Source organism: Rhincodon typus, chromosome 6 (genome assembly GCF_021869965.1).
Source record: "Rhincodon typus isolate 14 chromosome 6, sRhiTyp1.1, whole genome shotgun sequence".
NCBI lineage: Eukaryota > Metazoa > Chordata > Chondrichthyes > Orectolobiformes > Rhincodontidae > Rhincodon > Rhincodon typus.
The window spans coordinates 107,614,622-107,630,684 of record NC_063337.1 but is presented as its reverse complement, the minus strand read 5'-3'; positions in this window follow the sequence as shown (position 1 = coordinate 107,630,684).

Genomic DNA, 16,063 nt, shown 5'->3' with positions numbered 1-16,063 from the left:
GGGAGGGGAGATTTTGAAGCTTGTGAAATCCACATTAATACCATTGGGGTGCAGCGTTCCCAAGCGAAATATGAGTTGCTGTTCCTGCAACCTTCGGGTATCATCGTTGTAGCACTGCAGGAGGTCCAAGATGGACATGTCGTCGAAGGAGTGGAAGGGGGAGTTGAAATGGTTTGCGACTGGGAGGTGCAGTTGTTTAGTGCGAATCGAGCACAGGTGTTCTGCAAAGCGGTCCCCAAGCCTCCGCTTCGTTTCCCCGATGTAGAGGAGGCCACAACGGGAACAGCGGATACAGTATACCACATTAGCAGATGTGCAGGTGAACATCTGCTTGATGTGGAAGGTCTTCTTAGGGCCTGGGATGGGGGTGAAGGGGGAGGTGTAGGGGCAGGTGTAGCACTTCCTGCGGTTGCAGGGAAAAGTGCCGGGTGTGGTGGGGCTGGAGGGGAGTGTGGAGCGGACAAGGGAGTCACGGAGAGAGTGGTCCCTCCGGAAAGCAGATAAGGGTGGGGAGGGAAAGATGTCTTTGGTGGTGGGGTCGGATTGCAGATGGCGGAAGTGTCGGAGGATGATGCATTGGATCTGGAGGTTGGTGAGGTGGTATGTGAGGACGAGGGGGATTCTTTTTTGGTTGTTATTGCGGGGACGGGGTGTGAGGGATGAGTTGCGGAAAATGCGGGAGACACGGTTGAGGGCGTTCTCGACCACTGAGGAGGGAAAGTTGCGGTCCTTGAAAAACGAGGACATCTGAGATGTTTGGAAGTGGAATCCTCATCCTGGGAGCAGATGCGGCGGAGGCGAAGGAATTGGGAATAGGAGGTGGCATTTTTGCAGGAAGGTGGGTGGGAGGAGGAGTATTCTAGGTAGCTGTGGGAGTCGGTGGGCGTGAAATGGATATCAGTTTCTAGGTGGTTGCCAGAGATGGAAACAGAGAGGTCCAAGAAGGAGAGAGAGGTATCAGAGATGGTCCAGGTGAACTTAAGGTTGGGGTGGAAGGTGTTGGTGAAGTGGATGAACTGTTCGAGCTCCTTGTGCTCCCACACCCTCATCCCTCACACCCCCTCCCTCAATAACAACCAAAACAGAATCCCCCTTGTCCTCATGTACCACCCCACCAACCTCCGGATCCAACGCATCTTCCTCCGACACTTCCTCCATCTGCAATCCGACCCCACCACCAAAGACATCTTTCCCTCCCCACCCTTATCTGCTTTCCGGAGGGACCACTCTCTCAATGACTCCCTTGTCCGCTCCACACTCCCCACCAGCCCCACCACACCCGGCACTTTTCCCTGCAACCACAGGAAGTGCTACACCTGCCCCTACACCTCCCCCCTCACCCCCATCCCAGGCCCCAAGAAGACTTTCCACATCGAGCAGATGTTCACCTGCACATCTGCTAATGTGGTATACTGTATCCGCTGTTCCCGTTGTGGCCTCCTCTACATCCGGGAAACCAAGCGGAGGCTTGGGGACCGCTTTGCAGAACACCTACGCTCGGTTCGCACTAAACAACTGCACCTCCCAGTCACAAACCATTTCAACTCCCCCTCCCACTCCTTAGACGACATGTCCATCTTGGGCCTCCTGCAGTGCCACAACGATGACACCCGAAGGTTGCAGGAACAGCAACTCATATTCCGCTTGGGAATCCAGCAGCCCAACGGTATCAATGTGGACTTCACAAGCTTCAAAATCTCCCCTCCCCCGACCACATCCCAAAACCAGCCCAGCTTGTCCCCACCTCCCTAACCTGTTCTTCCTCCCACCTATTCCCTCCACCCACCTCAAGCCCCACCCCCATCTCCTACCTACTAACCTCATCCCGGCCCCTTGACCTGTCTGTCCTCCCTGGACCGACCTATCCCCTCCCTAACTCCCCACCTACACTCACCTTTACAGGCTCCATCCCTGCCTCTTTGACCTGTCTGTCTCCTCTCCACCTACCTTCTCCTTTATCCATCTTCTATCCGCCTCCCCCTTTCGCCCTATTTATTTCAGAATCAGCTTCCCCCCCCCCATTTCTGAAGAAAGGTCTAGGCCCGAAACGTCAGCTTTCCTGCTCCTCTGATGCTGCTTGGCCTGCTGTGTTAATCCAGATTTACACCTTGTTATCTATGTGCAATTCTTTATTTTTTTGTATAGGAGAGATAAAAGTATCTTAAACCACCCGAGGGAAACAAGTTGTTTGGATCTAGTAGGTTGCACCCATTCTAAAGTTTGTGCATTAAAGGAAAAGATTCAGTTCTGTGTTTTTTTAATTCATTCTGGTTAGTCATACATGAAAGGGTATACTTATTTTGTGCTGATTTATTCAAGTAGATAATGATTATTGTAATATAATGACAAATGTGTTTGGCATGATGGGGTGTCAGGATAAGGTAATGGAGTGAAGTCATAGGCTTTTATTTAAAGGTGTGAGAGAATGAGTTAAGACAATGGTAACAAAGGTAGAATTTGTTTATTTCCATGATCAGATGCACTCTCTGTTCCTCTTCAGTATTCCTCTGAAAGATATTCTGCCTAATGTTTTTCTGTACATAATTACTGTCTGCATAGCTGTCAGGGCACCATCGAGTAGAGTTCTATATGGGAAGGTGGTGATATAGTGACAATGTCATGGGGCTAGTAATCAGAAACCTGGGCTAATGTTTTACCTGAGTCCAATTCCCACCAAGGCAGATAGAAAACTCTGAAGGAATCAAGAGTTATGGGGCAAACACAGAAATGTGGAGTCAAGGATTATCAAATCAAGCTATCATCTGATTGAATGGCAGCATGGTCTCAATGGGCTGAATGGTCTATTCCTGTTCCCACAGCTTATGGTCTAGACAAATATCTGTCTCCAGAAGGTTTCCTTTCTGGAAGGTTTGGATTTGTGTTTGATTGCCGATAGATACCACCAGGGAAATCAAGTCCCCCCCTTTAACATGCAGTTGACGTGCAGACATCTATTACAAATCCAATTGGAACTGGCCAATTACAATGGATGAAAAGATGTAAGAAGAAAAGGATATCAGGTGATCAGAGGCTGTGAGTGGGTCCTGCTTGATCAGGTTCTGGGATCTGGTGATCGGAGACTGTGAGTGGATCCTGCCTGAGCAGGTTCTGGGATCCAGTGATCGTAGGCTGTAAGTGGGTCCTGCCTGAGCAGGTTCTGGGATCTGGTGATCAGGGGCTGTGAGTGGGGTCCTACCTGATCAGGTTCTGGGATCCGGTGATCAGGGGCTGTGAGTGGGTTCTGCCTGATCAGGTTGTGGGATCTGGTGATCGGGGACTGTGAGTGGGTCCCATCTGATCAGGTTGTGGGATCCGGTGATCAGGGGCTGTGAGTTGGTCCTGCCTGAGCAGGTTCTGGGATCCAGTGATCGGAGACCGTGAGTGGGTCCTGCCTGATCAGGTTGTCGATCCAGTTATGGCACGGATACTTCTCAAATCAGAGGCAGCACCGAAAGCAGGAGGAGATCGGGGACATTAGCATCCGCAGCAGCATGTACCCAGCTCCTCCCCAGGCTCCAAGCTGTGGCTTGGCCTAGGGACCTGCACGGAGATAAGGCTTAAATAAAACTTTAATATCTGTATGTTTCTCATTCCTTCTGGCTTTGTTTCCTTTTTTCCTGCTTTTTTTAATTCTGGTTTTGTAATCACATGTGTAACCAAAGTGGGGACTTTGTACACTTTTCTCTGTAATCCTGTGTTCCTATACTTGAGTACATGTGACAATAAAATCTAATTCTAATTACAATACATCTGATGGCAGGTGTCAATTTGATGCCAAACAGAAGTGTGGTACAGTTGTAGTGAAAATGGACTATCGACATTCAACTTTAATTCTTTGACTTTCATAAGCAAGATTACCTACCAGACTGGAAAGAACAGACTGTCCCACTGGCGTTAGGGGAAGGCAGAGAGGGCGAGAGAGAATGCAACAAGTAAAGCTAAAAGAAAGGGAAGGAATGGGCTCACACTCTGAAGGAGTTGAACTTAATATTGAGCCCAGAAGGTTGTAAAGTGAAAGTGAAAACTGAAGTTTTCTGATTCTTCTGTGGAGCTGCTATTGACTCCAGTTGCTGAAAAGAGGGAACAGATATTTTGGGCCATGGAAAACCAACCAAAGGTAGGATACAGGGGGAATGGCAGTCAGTGTCATGTCCAGCAATCTCTGTCGAGCACAGAGCGAAGGTTGCTCACTGATTTCACCAGGTTAGTCGAGGCAAGAGAAGGCACCTTGTTTCAACCTAATGTCATAAACGGGTTTCATATTATCACCATCTTTCTTTCTCAGGGTGAACACCATTTATTACTTACCTGAAATGTTCAGAAGATGCTCACAACCCCTTCACACCTGCCAGATTTCTTGCAACAATTCCTTGATTGAAGATAATTTAATTGGGAAGATTCACATTAATTTACTTCTTGTGTCCAATAACATGCCCACAACAACACATTCACTTACACTTAGGCTGTGTTCCATATGATGGTCACTCACACTCTATAATTACTTCACAAAGAAAAAGTACTTCATAACCAAAGGTAGAAAATTACCACAGATGAACAAACACCAACTTTTTTTAGTCTTATAACTATTGGTGTGTTGGAAAAGCAGTAGATGATATCACAGCCAGTGTGGCAGTTGTAGGTCAGTAAATAAATTGTCCTTTTCTTATCAATTCATCCTACACAATAGAATATTGTCAGTGAAATAAGCTCATATCCTACACTACCAGTCATATCAAAGTAATACATTAAGGAAGAGAATTAAAAGAACCATTTTCTCTACTTCTTGGCCATCCAACCAACATTGCACAATTGAATTCCAATACAATTTATATTGAATGGAGGGAGAAAGTACTAGATCTCTCAGGCATTCTTGGAGTTAACACTCACTCTGTACAGCTGAGAGAGAGAGAAAGAGAGGTAGGGGGGAAATAAAGTCTACTTTCTGGAGTGCCTTTTTATTTCCTGTGGAACAAGCTTTATCATTGTTAGGGGAAATAAACAAAAGGGTAAGCTGAACAAAGGCATCTTAAGCTCAAAGACATTGCCACATTTGTTGAATTCTGTACTTTTGATCTGAGCTAAACCAAACCTCTGTGTCAAACCTACTTCACTCATTCCTCATTATCTTAAAGGTAAGTGAGCAATGGGGTGAAATAAATTACCTGGTAATGACTGGGAATGTCATGTTGATGTATTATGTCCTCATTAATCATTGTGCTCTGAGTCAGCTTAGGTAATAGTGACATCATGAAATTGAGTATTAGCCTACCAAAAGAATATGAAAATCTTCTTATTGGGTCATGGAGCTCTTCATTGTGACCAGATGGGTACTGGGAAATTGATATCAATCACTCAGTATCTCTTTCTTTTTAAATTGGGTATCGCTCATGATTGATCTACACAGTCGTTAGGATTTCTTGTCAGGTAGTGCAACAGTCCTTAACATTTGAAAATGAACAGGTCGGACTGCAGAGATAGTAGGAACTGCAGATGCTGGAGAATCCGAGACAACAAGGTGCAGGGCTGGATGAACACAGCAGGCCAAGCAGCATCATAGGAGCAGAGAGGCTGACGTTTCGGGCCTAGACCCTTCATCAGAAAAGGGGGAGGGGAAGGGGGTTTTGAAATAAATAGAGAGAGAGTGGGAGGCGGATAGAAGAGGGATAGAGGAGAGGATAGGTGGAGAGGAAACACACAGGTCGAAGAGGCGGGGATGGGGCCAGGAAAGGTGAGTGTAGGTAGGGAGTTAGGAAGGGGATAGGTCAGTCCAGGGAGGACAGACAGGTCAAGGGGGCGGGATGAGGTTGGTCGGTAGGAGATGGAGGTGCGGCTTGAGGTGGGAGGAGGGGATAGGTGGGAGGAAGAACAGGTTAGGGAGGCAGGGACGAGTTGGACTGGTTTTGGGATGCGGTGGGGGGAGGGGAGATTTTGAAACTTGTGAAATCCACATTGATACCATTGGGCTGCAGGGTTCCCAAGCGGAATATGAGTTGCTGTTCCTGCAACCTTCGGGTGGCATCGTTGTGGCACTGCAGGAGGCCCAGGATGGACATGTCGTCTGAGGAATGGGAGGGGGAGTTGAAATGGTTCGCGACTGGGAGGTGCAGTTGTTTGTTGCGAACCGAGCGTAGGTGTTCTGCAAAGCGGTCCCCGAGTCTCCGCTTGGTTTCCCCGATGTAGAGGAAGCCACACCGGGTACAGCGGATGCAGTATACCACATTGGCAGATGTGCAGGTGAACATCTGCTTGATGTGGAAAGTCTTCTTGGGGCCTGGGATGGGGGTGAGGGAGGAGGTATGGGGGCAGGTGTAGCACTTCCTGCGGTTGCAGGGAAAAGTGCCGGGTGTGGTGGAGCTGGAGGGGAGTGTGGAGCGGACAAGGGAGTCACGGAGAGAGTTGTCCCTCCGGAAAGCAGATAAAGGTGGGGAGGGAAAGATGTCTTTGGTGGTGGGGTCGGATTGCAGATGGCGGAAGTGTCGGAGGATGATGCGTTGGATCCGGAGGTTGGTGGGGTGGTACGTGAGGACGAGGGGGATTCTTTTTTGGTTTTTATTGCGTGGACGGGGTGTGAAGGATGAGTTGCGGGAGATGTGGGAGACACGGTTGAGGGCGTTCTCGACCACCGAGGAGGGGAAGTTACGGTCCTTGAAAAACGAGGACAACTGAGATGTACGGGAGTGGAATGCCTCATCCTGGGAGCAGATGCGGCGGAGGCGAAGGAATTGGGAATAGGGGATAGCATTTTTGCAGGAAGGTGGGTGGGAGGAGGAGTATTCTAGGTAGCTGTGGGAGTCGGTGGGCTTGAAATGAATATCGGTTTCGAGGTGGTTGCCCGATATGGAGACAGAGAGGTCCAGGAAGGGGAGAGAGGTGTTAGAGATGGTCCAGGTAAACTTAAGGTTGGGACTGCAGTGTGTCTTTGGCTAGACTCCAGTCTATAGCTCTTAAAACCCTTTTCCTTCAGGACAGCTTTAACATCACTTGTTCATGTGGTACAGCCTGAAACGTTTCTCCAGGCAATTTGCAGGCAAGGAAAGTGGATAAGAAAGGAATTTTTCTGCTTGTTTTCATCATGTTGTACTCCTAACTGTTATTCTAGTCATTACAGGGAAAAGCATCAGATAAAATTTGAGTGCCTTGGTTTAGTTAGTATATTTTCGTTGATACAAATACACTTTCACAAAACCACTTAATTAACTTTATTGGATTATTGAATGAATATTTAAATTGTGATCTACATTGTTAGCTTGTTCTGTGCTCTTACAGCCCCATTGTAAATGTATTGGCATTTAATAAGAAATAGCCACAGGTGGGATTTTTAAAAACTTTTTTTCATTTCTAGTTGCATGGAATAAGAAATCCAAAATTGCCAAAAGTAAGGACACAAACAGGTGAGAATCAATCCTATCCACTAGAGAATGCAGCCCAGTAGCCCCAGGACTCTTTAGCATTTTAAATTGCAGGCTCCTAGTCATGGTTGGTTGGGAAAAGCACAATCACTGACTTGTGGGAGTGGATTCCAACCAAGAAGGAGAGAATGGGGGCAGCCTTGAGAATAATCTGAATCAGGGTTAGGTAAGTGGAAAAGCACATGACAGAATTTCAAGATGAGAATAATCTTCCTGGATTACTACAGACGGTTCCCGTTTACTATAATCTAAGGAGGGGTCTTGTGGTGCAGGCATAGTGTCCTTATCCCTGGACCAAGAGTCCCAGGGTCAAGCCCCACCTACTCCAGAGGTATGTAGTAACATCTCCTGACAGGTTGATTAGGAATATGTCTAAATAATAATCTAAGATATGTCTTAAGTGGAAACATTGGATATGCCTATTATTTGGTAAACGTATTGATCTTTGTGCTAGAATAGCTAATTGATCTGCACTTAAATTACCCACTGACACTCATTAAGGAATCTGAATGGCATTTAAGTGACTAGCACTTGGACTAAAATTCTCCCTGAACAGATTGGGGGTAAAATAGTCTTTTCAGAAAATTTAAGCCATTAATTAACCATGTTTCACATTTTACTGTTCATTTGCTGCAGGCAGTTTGGAAAGAAATTTTGAAATACTTAGAGACTTCCATTGACACCTTGACAAGACTTCACGCATAATAAAGACTTAATCCAGAAATTCACTGAAGATTTTATTTAGAAGAAAATAATTGCTATTTTTTCCAACATTACAACAGTGACACACTGGAAAATTACTTCAAGGCTGTAAAGCCGTTTGAGTCAAATGGTGGTCAAGAAGACTACGACAGAAATATATAGAGTCATAGAGTTGTACGGCACATCTGTGGAATTCCCTGCCCAGTGAAACAGTTGAGGCTACCTCGTTGAGTGTTTTTAAGGCTATGATAGAGTTTATAACAGTAAAGGAATTAACGGTTATGATGAGCAGACGCGTAAGTGGAGCTGAGTCCACAAGAAGATCAGCCATGAACTTATTGAATGGTGGAGCAGACTCTAGGGGCCAGTTGGCCTACTCCTGCTCCTATTTCTTATGTTCTTATGTAGTACAGAAACAGACCCTTTGATCCAATTTGTCCACGCTGACCAGATTTCCTAAATAAATCTAGCCCCACACGCCAGTATTTGGCCCATAGCCCTCTAAACCCTCCTATACATACACCCATCCAGATGGCTTTTAAATGTTGTAATTGTACCAGCCTCCACCACCTCATCTGGCAGCTTATTCCATACACACACTACTCTCTGTGTGAAAATGTTGCCCCTTAGGTACCTTTTAAATCTTTCCCCTCTCATCTTAAACCTATGCCCTTTAGCTTTATACTCCTCTACTCTGGGAAAAAGACCTTTGCTATTCATTTTATCCCTGCCCCTCATGATTTTATAGACTCTATGGCTTTTCTTTGCTCAATCTTATTGAACACCTTCTAGCAATCCTGACGTGAAAGATCTTGATGCTTCATGAGGAAACCAGGAACGACACATCAGGCTAGGCTGAGCAGCACCAGTGGCTATAGGAAACGTGCACAAGGCCATTAGTTGGATTCTTTTGCCACTGCAGGTACAAAACATTCTTCTCCATCTAAGAACCCATGCAGCCTTTCACCGAGTAGCACACTGCTGTGTTTCAGCTAACACACTCCATACCTTAGCTGGCATTTCATCCTGAAGGTATAACCTTGGCTCAGAATGTGTGAAAGACCTAACCACATTGTTTTACAGATTGGCATCTATTTAACTGCTATTGGGATGCAGGCCAATCAGAGGGGCTGGCCACTTTGGGAACTGCACCTGGAAGAAAAGTCGCTGTGGGAACGGCTATTCTCCTGACTGGGTAACGGGTCTAACCATGCCAGAGTCAAGCAGACCATGACAAGGGGGCACCACTGGAGAGAGCAGATGGAAGGATGCCCCTGAAGAGGTCATTGCCGCCTGTGTGCCCTTCTTTAAATGACGGTGTTGTTGAATAGGATGGGCTGCCCCATCTAATCTCAAAGGGATGTTGCAAGGTGTAACTAAGTGGTTCACCTTTGAGACAAAGGCCTTACCTGTGGTTAGTAAAATGCAGGCAGCAGTGGGAAGAGGATCCTAATGGGCCACACAGGTGGGAGTCAAGCTGGGTGACCTGAGAAGAACTTAGGAGACTGCCAGTTTTGAAGGGGCTGGGCAGAAAGCCTGCCTCAGGGCTCCAGCACTGTGGTCAAAGTTTAAGAAAATCAATATTAAAACATAATACATTCTCTCTGCTCACCGCCCTCACCTCACATACACCCAATGTCCCATCTATGCCACCCCATGCTGATCTACTCACGCCCGTGACCTTATTATGCCTTTCTTTCACTGTGCCATCCTCTAACTGTATGCAGATCTCCCTATGGCCCTTTATAGCCCTGATGTCAATTCTCTACCTATGATCTTTTGCCCTTTATGCCCCCGTGGTCTCTGTGCCAACACTGCTAAGATACACTGTGGGCAAGACTTACGATACAGGCTAACTGACTTTATTGATGATGAAAGTATTAGCAAAAACAATCTCATCACCAGCAAAATAAAATCAATACAATGAAATTCCTTTAACCAGTCCCTCATGTAAACAAACATTTCATTTCAGTGATTAATCTCATATGTCAGTAACATTTCCATTGAATCATTTGTTGGAGTTCAATTGATAGACACCCCATTCTGAAAATGATAGCTTGGAAAATCAGCCATGTAGAACAGATCCTTTAAAGTGAACACATATTCTGAAATACTTCGCAATGTTTATTTAACTCCACACATACATTTGGACAGTTCCTATAAAAGTTACAGCCAAAAAGGTTTATACACTTTTAATGTACAAACCTGACTTTTCACAATCCCAGTGGGTACCTTACCTCTCTCAAAGAGGGGGTATATAAAATATTTCTGCAGCCCTCACTCATTTCTTCCTCTTCCTACTCCTCCCCATCACCTCTTACCCACCATGCCCCACCCATGCCATCTGCGGTCTCAATGGTCCCTCATACCAACTTGGTAATGCCAGCTTAGTGCCTGCTTTCACCTTCTCCTCGTTTACTGACCATGCCAATGCATTAAGTATCCAACAGTGCCCAGAGACATGGATAAAATGTATAGTTCTATGACTGAAAGTTATGTATTTCCAATTACACTCTGTTAAAAAATGCATTCTCATTCAGAAAACACATTTTGACATTTGACAAGGTTATATCCTTGACAATTCAGGATAGTCTTGACTGGCATTGATAAATTGGACAGTTTCAAAGATTTAAGCACATTTTATATACTACCTTCTCCAGTTGCAAAGGGCACATGATTCCCCAAGAGGATACAAGATTCACAACACCCTTATATCCACGATCCTCGTAATCCCTCGGTACTGTACCTCTCCGAAGGGGTACAGTGGCCATCCAAAAGCACATGCATTGATTGCCCAGTCTAATCACCACTCGCCATGTCCCAGACACCAGGGACTCCAAAATCCAATTTCAGTAGAGGAAGCAGCTGTTATTAAATGGCCAAAAACTGAACACACATGAACCATGGTCAGAACTCCTCCCCCCTCATCGTGCTCCTAACAAAAAGAGAAATGTTTGATTCAGGGGTGAGACTTGGGAACTCCTGAGTTATTCTGAAAATTTTACCCCACCAGTGATGATCTCCAACTGACTTCATCGATTCTGAAGAAGGGTCACTCAACCGGAAATGTTAACTCTGATTTCTCTCCACAGATGCTGCCCAACCTACTGAGCTTTTACAGCAATTCCTATTTTTGTTTCTGATTTACAGCATCCACAGTTGTTTCTGTTTTTATTTGGCAATAGATCTTTACTGCTTACATTAATTATACCATAAATATCTGTGTCTGACTATGAAAAAGCAATGTTACAGTCAAAGGATGTACTAAGTTTGAGTCCATAACATAATAGTTGGCAGTGATTTACAAGGCTATAATTCAATCAGCATGTTCTGATAATAATGCTATAAACCACAAGTTTAAACGCTTACAATTTATAAATGACAAAAAGACCCTTAAATAAAATGAGAGCCATAAGCTTGCTAATTGTCTATGATACCTACTTGAGCTGTTCAATTCTTGTTCATAAGTTATTTTACTGAATAGTGGTTGTACAGCTATAGTAATTATAGTACAAAAGAAGGCTAGGTAGCCTATTATTGGACATTAATCCAGTCAGTTCGACACCCCCAATCTGTTCACATGTTTACCCCCTTCAAATGACAAAACAAGTCCCTTGCAAAATTATCAAATACCTGTTTCCACCACACAAAACAACTCTGAGACTCAAGTATTTAGCATTCCCTGCATGAAGACATTTATCTTCCCATTCCTCCTGCAACTCTGGCCCAAACCCTTAAATCATCAGCTGGTCGGAACAACTTTCTTTCTCTACTCTGTCTAAACCTGTCATAATCTTGTTCAACTTTATCGAACCTCCATCTGTATTGCTCCAAGGTTCACACCCCAACATCTTTGACCTAACCTTACCATTAAAATGACCCATACCTGGAACTCTTCAACACCTTCACAGGGATACTAATGTTTTTCTGAAAGTGTTCCTTGAGGGCTGGAAGCCCCATCTCAGGTAATTACGTTAATTCTCTGCCCTCTTGCTCATGATATTTTACAACTAGGAACGTTTCCTCTCTGTCCACTCTGTCCATATCTTTCATGATTTTGAATGACTCGATCAAACCTCCCCTCTGCCTTCTTTTCTCCAAGGAATACAATCCAAATCTCTCCAATCTATCTTCATCACTCAAGTTCTTCATCCTTAGATCTATTCTCATGAAGAATGGTGAAACACGATTACAACGAAGTCATTAAGTATTCTAGCCTTTCCCTGTTCCTCCTAACATTTAGTACTCACGGTGAACTTGATTGCCATCATCCTACCTCTTTCTACCCCACTTATTCTTTATAGCTGGTAGAAGATTTTTGGATTTCTTTTTATATTAACTACCCAATTCTGGCCTGGTTCCTACCTGAAGCATTTGAAAAAGACTTTGAGACCTTCAAAGTGGCAAAAAGGTGTTCTATATAATTAGGATGTAAGCAGTTGTTTGGTAAACTATGCTTTTGTTTCAAAATTGAGTGGAAGGTGGAATCAAAGGTAGCTACTTAACATTTCTTTGTATTTACAAAGCTAATGTTTTCCTGCTGCCAGGAGTACACGAGGACAAGAGTGCAGGAAGCTGTTTGACAAGAGGTTACAGTTTTCTTATAAAGCAAAAAATATCACAGAACGATGGTAGTTTTGTGTTGCATGGTATAGGGCCAGCTGGGAAGTATAGAATAAGAAGTAGCAAGAACCGTATGTTTAGCAGAGAAAATGCTGCCTGTATTGTTCACGAGAAATGGGAGAGGGGAAGGGGGCTCAAATAAATAGAGAGATGGGGAGGCAATGATAGAAGGTGGATAGTGGAACAGATAGGTGGAGAGAAGACGGACAGGTAAAGGAGGCGGGGATGAAGCCAGTAGCCTCATCCCCGCCACCTTGACCTGTCCGTCTTCCCTCCAACCTACCCGCCCCTCCCTCCCTCCCAACTGTCCAACCCCCGCCCAACTCCCTACCTACACTCACCTTTACTGGCTTCATCCCGCCTCCTTGACCTGTCTGCCTTCTCTCCACCTATCTGCTCCTTTAGCCACCTTCTATCATTGCCTCCCCCTCTCTCCCTATTTACTTCAGAGCCCCCTTCCCTTACCCCATTTCTGAAGAAGGGTCCAGACCCGAAATGTCAGCTTTCCTGCTCCTCTGCTGCCTGGCCTGCTGTGTTCATCCAGCTCCACACTGTGTTATCTCTGACTCTAGCATCGACAGTTCCTACTATCTCTATTGTTCACTAGCTGATTATGTGTGGGAGTTCATGCTCAGATTGAAGACCAAGTTTCCTTTATTCATTGACTGGATGAGGGCATTGGTTGTTATGTAGCATTTATTGCCCATCCCTAATTGCCCAGAGGGCAGTTAAGAGTCAACAACATTGCTGTGGGTCTGGAGTCACATGTAGGCCAGACCAGGTAAGGATGGCAGTTTCATTCCCTAAAGGGCATTAGTGAATCAGATGGGTTTTTCTGACAATTGACAATGGATTCATGGTCATCATTAGACTCTTAATTCCAGATATTTACTCAATTCAAATTCCACTATCTGCTGTGGCAGGATTTGAACCCAGGTCCCCAGAACATTATCTGGGTCTCAGGATTAACAGTCCAGCGATAATACCACTAGGTGTTAAAGGAGGACAGAAGATTGCTTAGCTTGAAGTGAAGGAATGATGTCCACAGTGTAATTGATAGATTGTTCTGGGATTACACGTTTCCTGGATTGAGTGTAGGGATGGGGTGGGAGGGGGGTGCTGCTGGGGTGTGATGTTGGAGCAAGCCCTTGGAAGCTGATGTGCCTGTAAACTGTTAGCTTTCTGGACAGTAATTCTGTGGAGTGTGAGTTGCGTGAAAAGTAACTATTTCTATAGTTCAAAGTATAAGTTGCCTACAAATAAACATGTTTCATCGATAGTGTTTTCAGAAGTGTGATTCAGTAACATTTTTAAAGCAAGAATTTTTGAGGTGTTATTCTTTCAGCTGTTAACTGAGAGTTCAATTGCTTCTTAGTAGTTATTGGTCCCAAAGGAGATTGAAACATTAAGAAATAGATATCACGTGGAGATTCAGTTAGAGTGCAGGATCAGTTTCAAAGTACCAGTGAGTAAATTGTTCAGTAGCCACTTCTCAAGGGTAATAGGTGACTGGAGCTGTGATGGTTGGATGGGTAATATCTTTAATGTTTCCTGTGCTATCAGACACTGAAAGCACAGCTTTACGACTCTCAGACAGTTCCAGGGAGCATACTCTGACCTTGAACAGACATCCAATTTTCAAAGAAATCTTTGTGGTATATACCACCTGCCATTTCTATTCTTTTAGTAGGCTTCACCATTCAAACTTTTCCATTGGAAAGCAATGACACCAGGTTCTCCTTAACACACATATGATAGCTCTCAGAGTATATTCTGCAATGCATCACATGATTACACGCCAGGGAAGGACATATACAAGATGAATACAAGATTTGACAATAACGACCAAATCTTGAATGCTTTCACTGAATTGGTGCAGACTTTGGGATGAATTGATAGCGATAAACAAAATTAAATGGGTTCTTAGACATTACCATCTTGAAATCATGGCTTAAAGATTGTATCTCCATTGCCCTCCTGAAAATAATTTATAGTTTTTGAGGCCATTTGAAGAGATCAAGAGGATTTAGCAAAACCTTGGACTGATTTCTCCTAATTTCTACCCAAACTTTTTCTGCCATTTAAGAAATGGTGCCTAAAGATCAGTATGATATTCAATATGGATGCTTCATCATAGAGACTGCTTGTACACTGTTACTAAAAATTTTTATGGTGCTTACTCACTGAGATCTTTACTTTTTGAGTTCACTCCAGCCTTTTACCATAGGTTTCACTCAGTCTTACTCAAAGTGCAGTTTTGCACAAGGAAAATAAATTTCCCAGACAGAATCCTGATATTATGTTTAAGACAGAAATATGCACAAGGAAAAATCTAGATTAGAACCTCTTGCAGATCACTTTAGTCCAAATTGCTAATTTGACACAAACTATACCAAAAATTGTGTTCCTTTTGAAAAGAGATTCCACTCAAAAACTCATTTGGGGATCAACAAACACCTCCCAAAGTTGAAACAAACAGTCCATGCATTTGTTATTTTGCCTACTGACTTCATACTCCAATTCCATTTTCAGATTCTTTTAGTACTTCTATTTATTAGTTACAAAAATGTAAGGGAATGCAAAGAAGGCTATTTGACTGGGTGAGGCAATTGGAGGTAGGAGGTTATACATTAAAACCTTCAACAATTACCTTACTAAAATTCACAAGCTTACAATATAGGAACATAGGAACAGGAGGAAGCCTTTCAGCTCCCCAGCCCTGTTGCACTGTTGAATGAGATCAATATTGCCAGGAATTGGGAAAAGTACGCCTGGGTAACAAAGGCAGGAGTTCCTTTGCAGAGTGACTTTATTTGATATCCAGGCCTCATGGCCCCAGTAGGTCTGTTAATCACTGACTCTGAAATCAGTTCTATTGAGCTGGTGAGCACATTGATTGATTGATTTTATTGTCATGTGTTTCAAAATACAGTGAAAAGCTTTGTTTGCAAGCGTTACAGGCAGATCGCAGCAAGCAAATGATGTACAGATCAAAAAGACTTAGAGGCATACGGGTTACATTGCAGGTTTGAGGCTAGAGTCCATTCAACAGTCTGATAGCAGCTGGAAAGAAGCTGTTCCTGAACCTGCTGGCGCATGTGTTCAAGCTTCTGTATCTTCTGCCTGATGGAAGAGGTTGTAGGAGGTCATTACCAGGGTGCGATCGGTCTTTGATGATGTTGGCCTCCTTTCCACAGCAGTGAGCCTGGTAAATGGAGACCATGGATGGAAGAGAGATAACAAGGTGTAGAGCTGGATGAACACAGCAGGCCAAGCAGCATTAGAGGAGCAGGAAAGCTGACGTTTCGGGTCTGGGCCCTTCTTCAGAA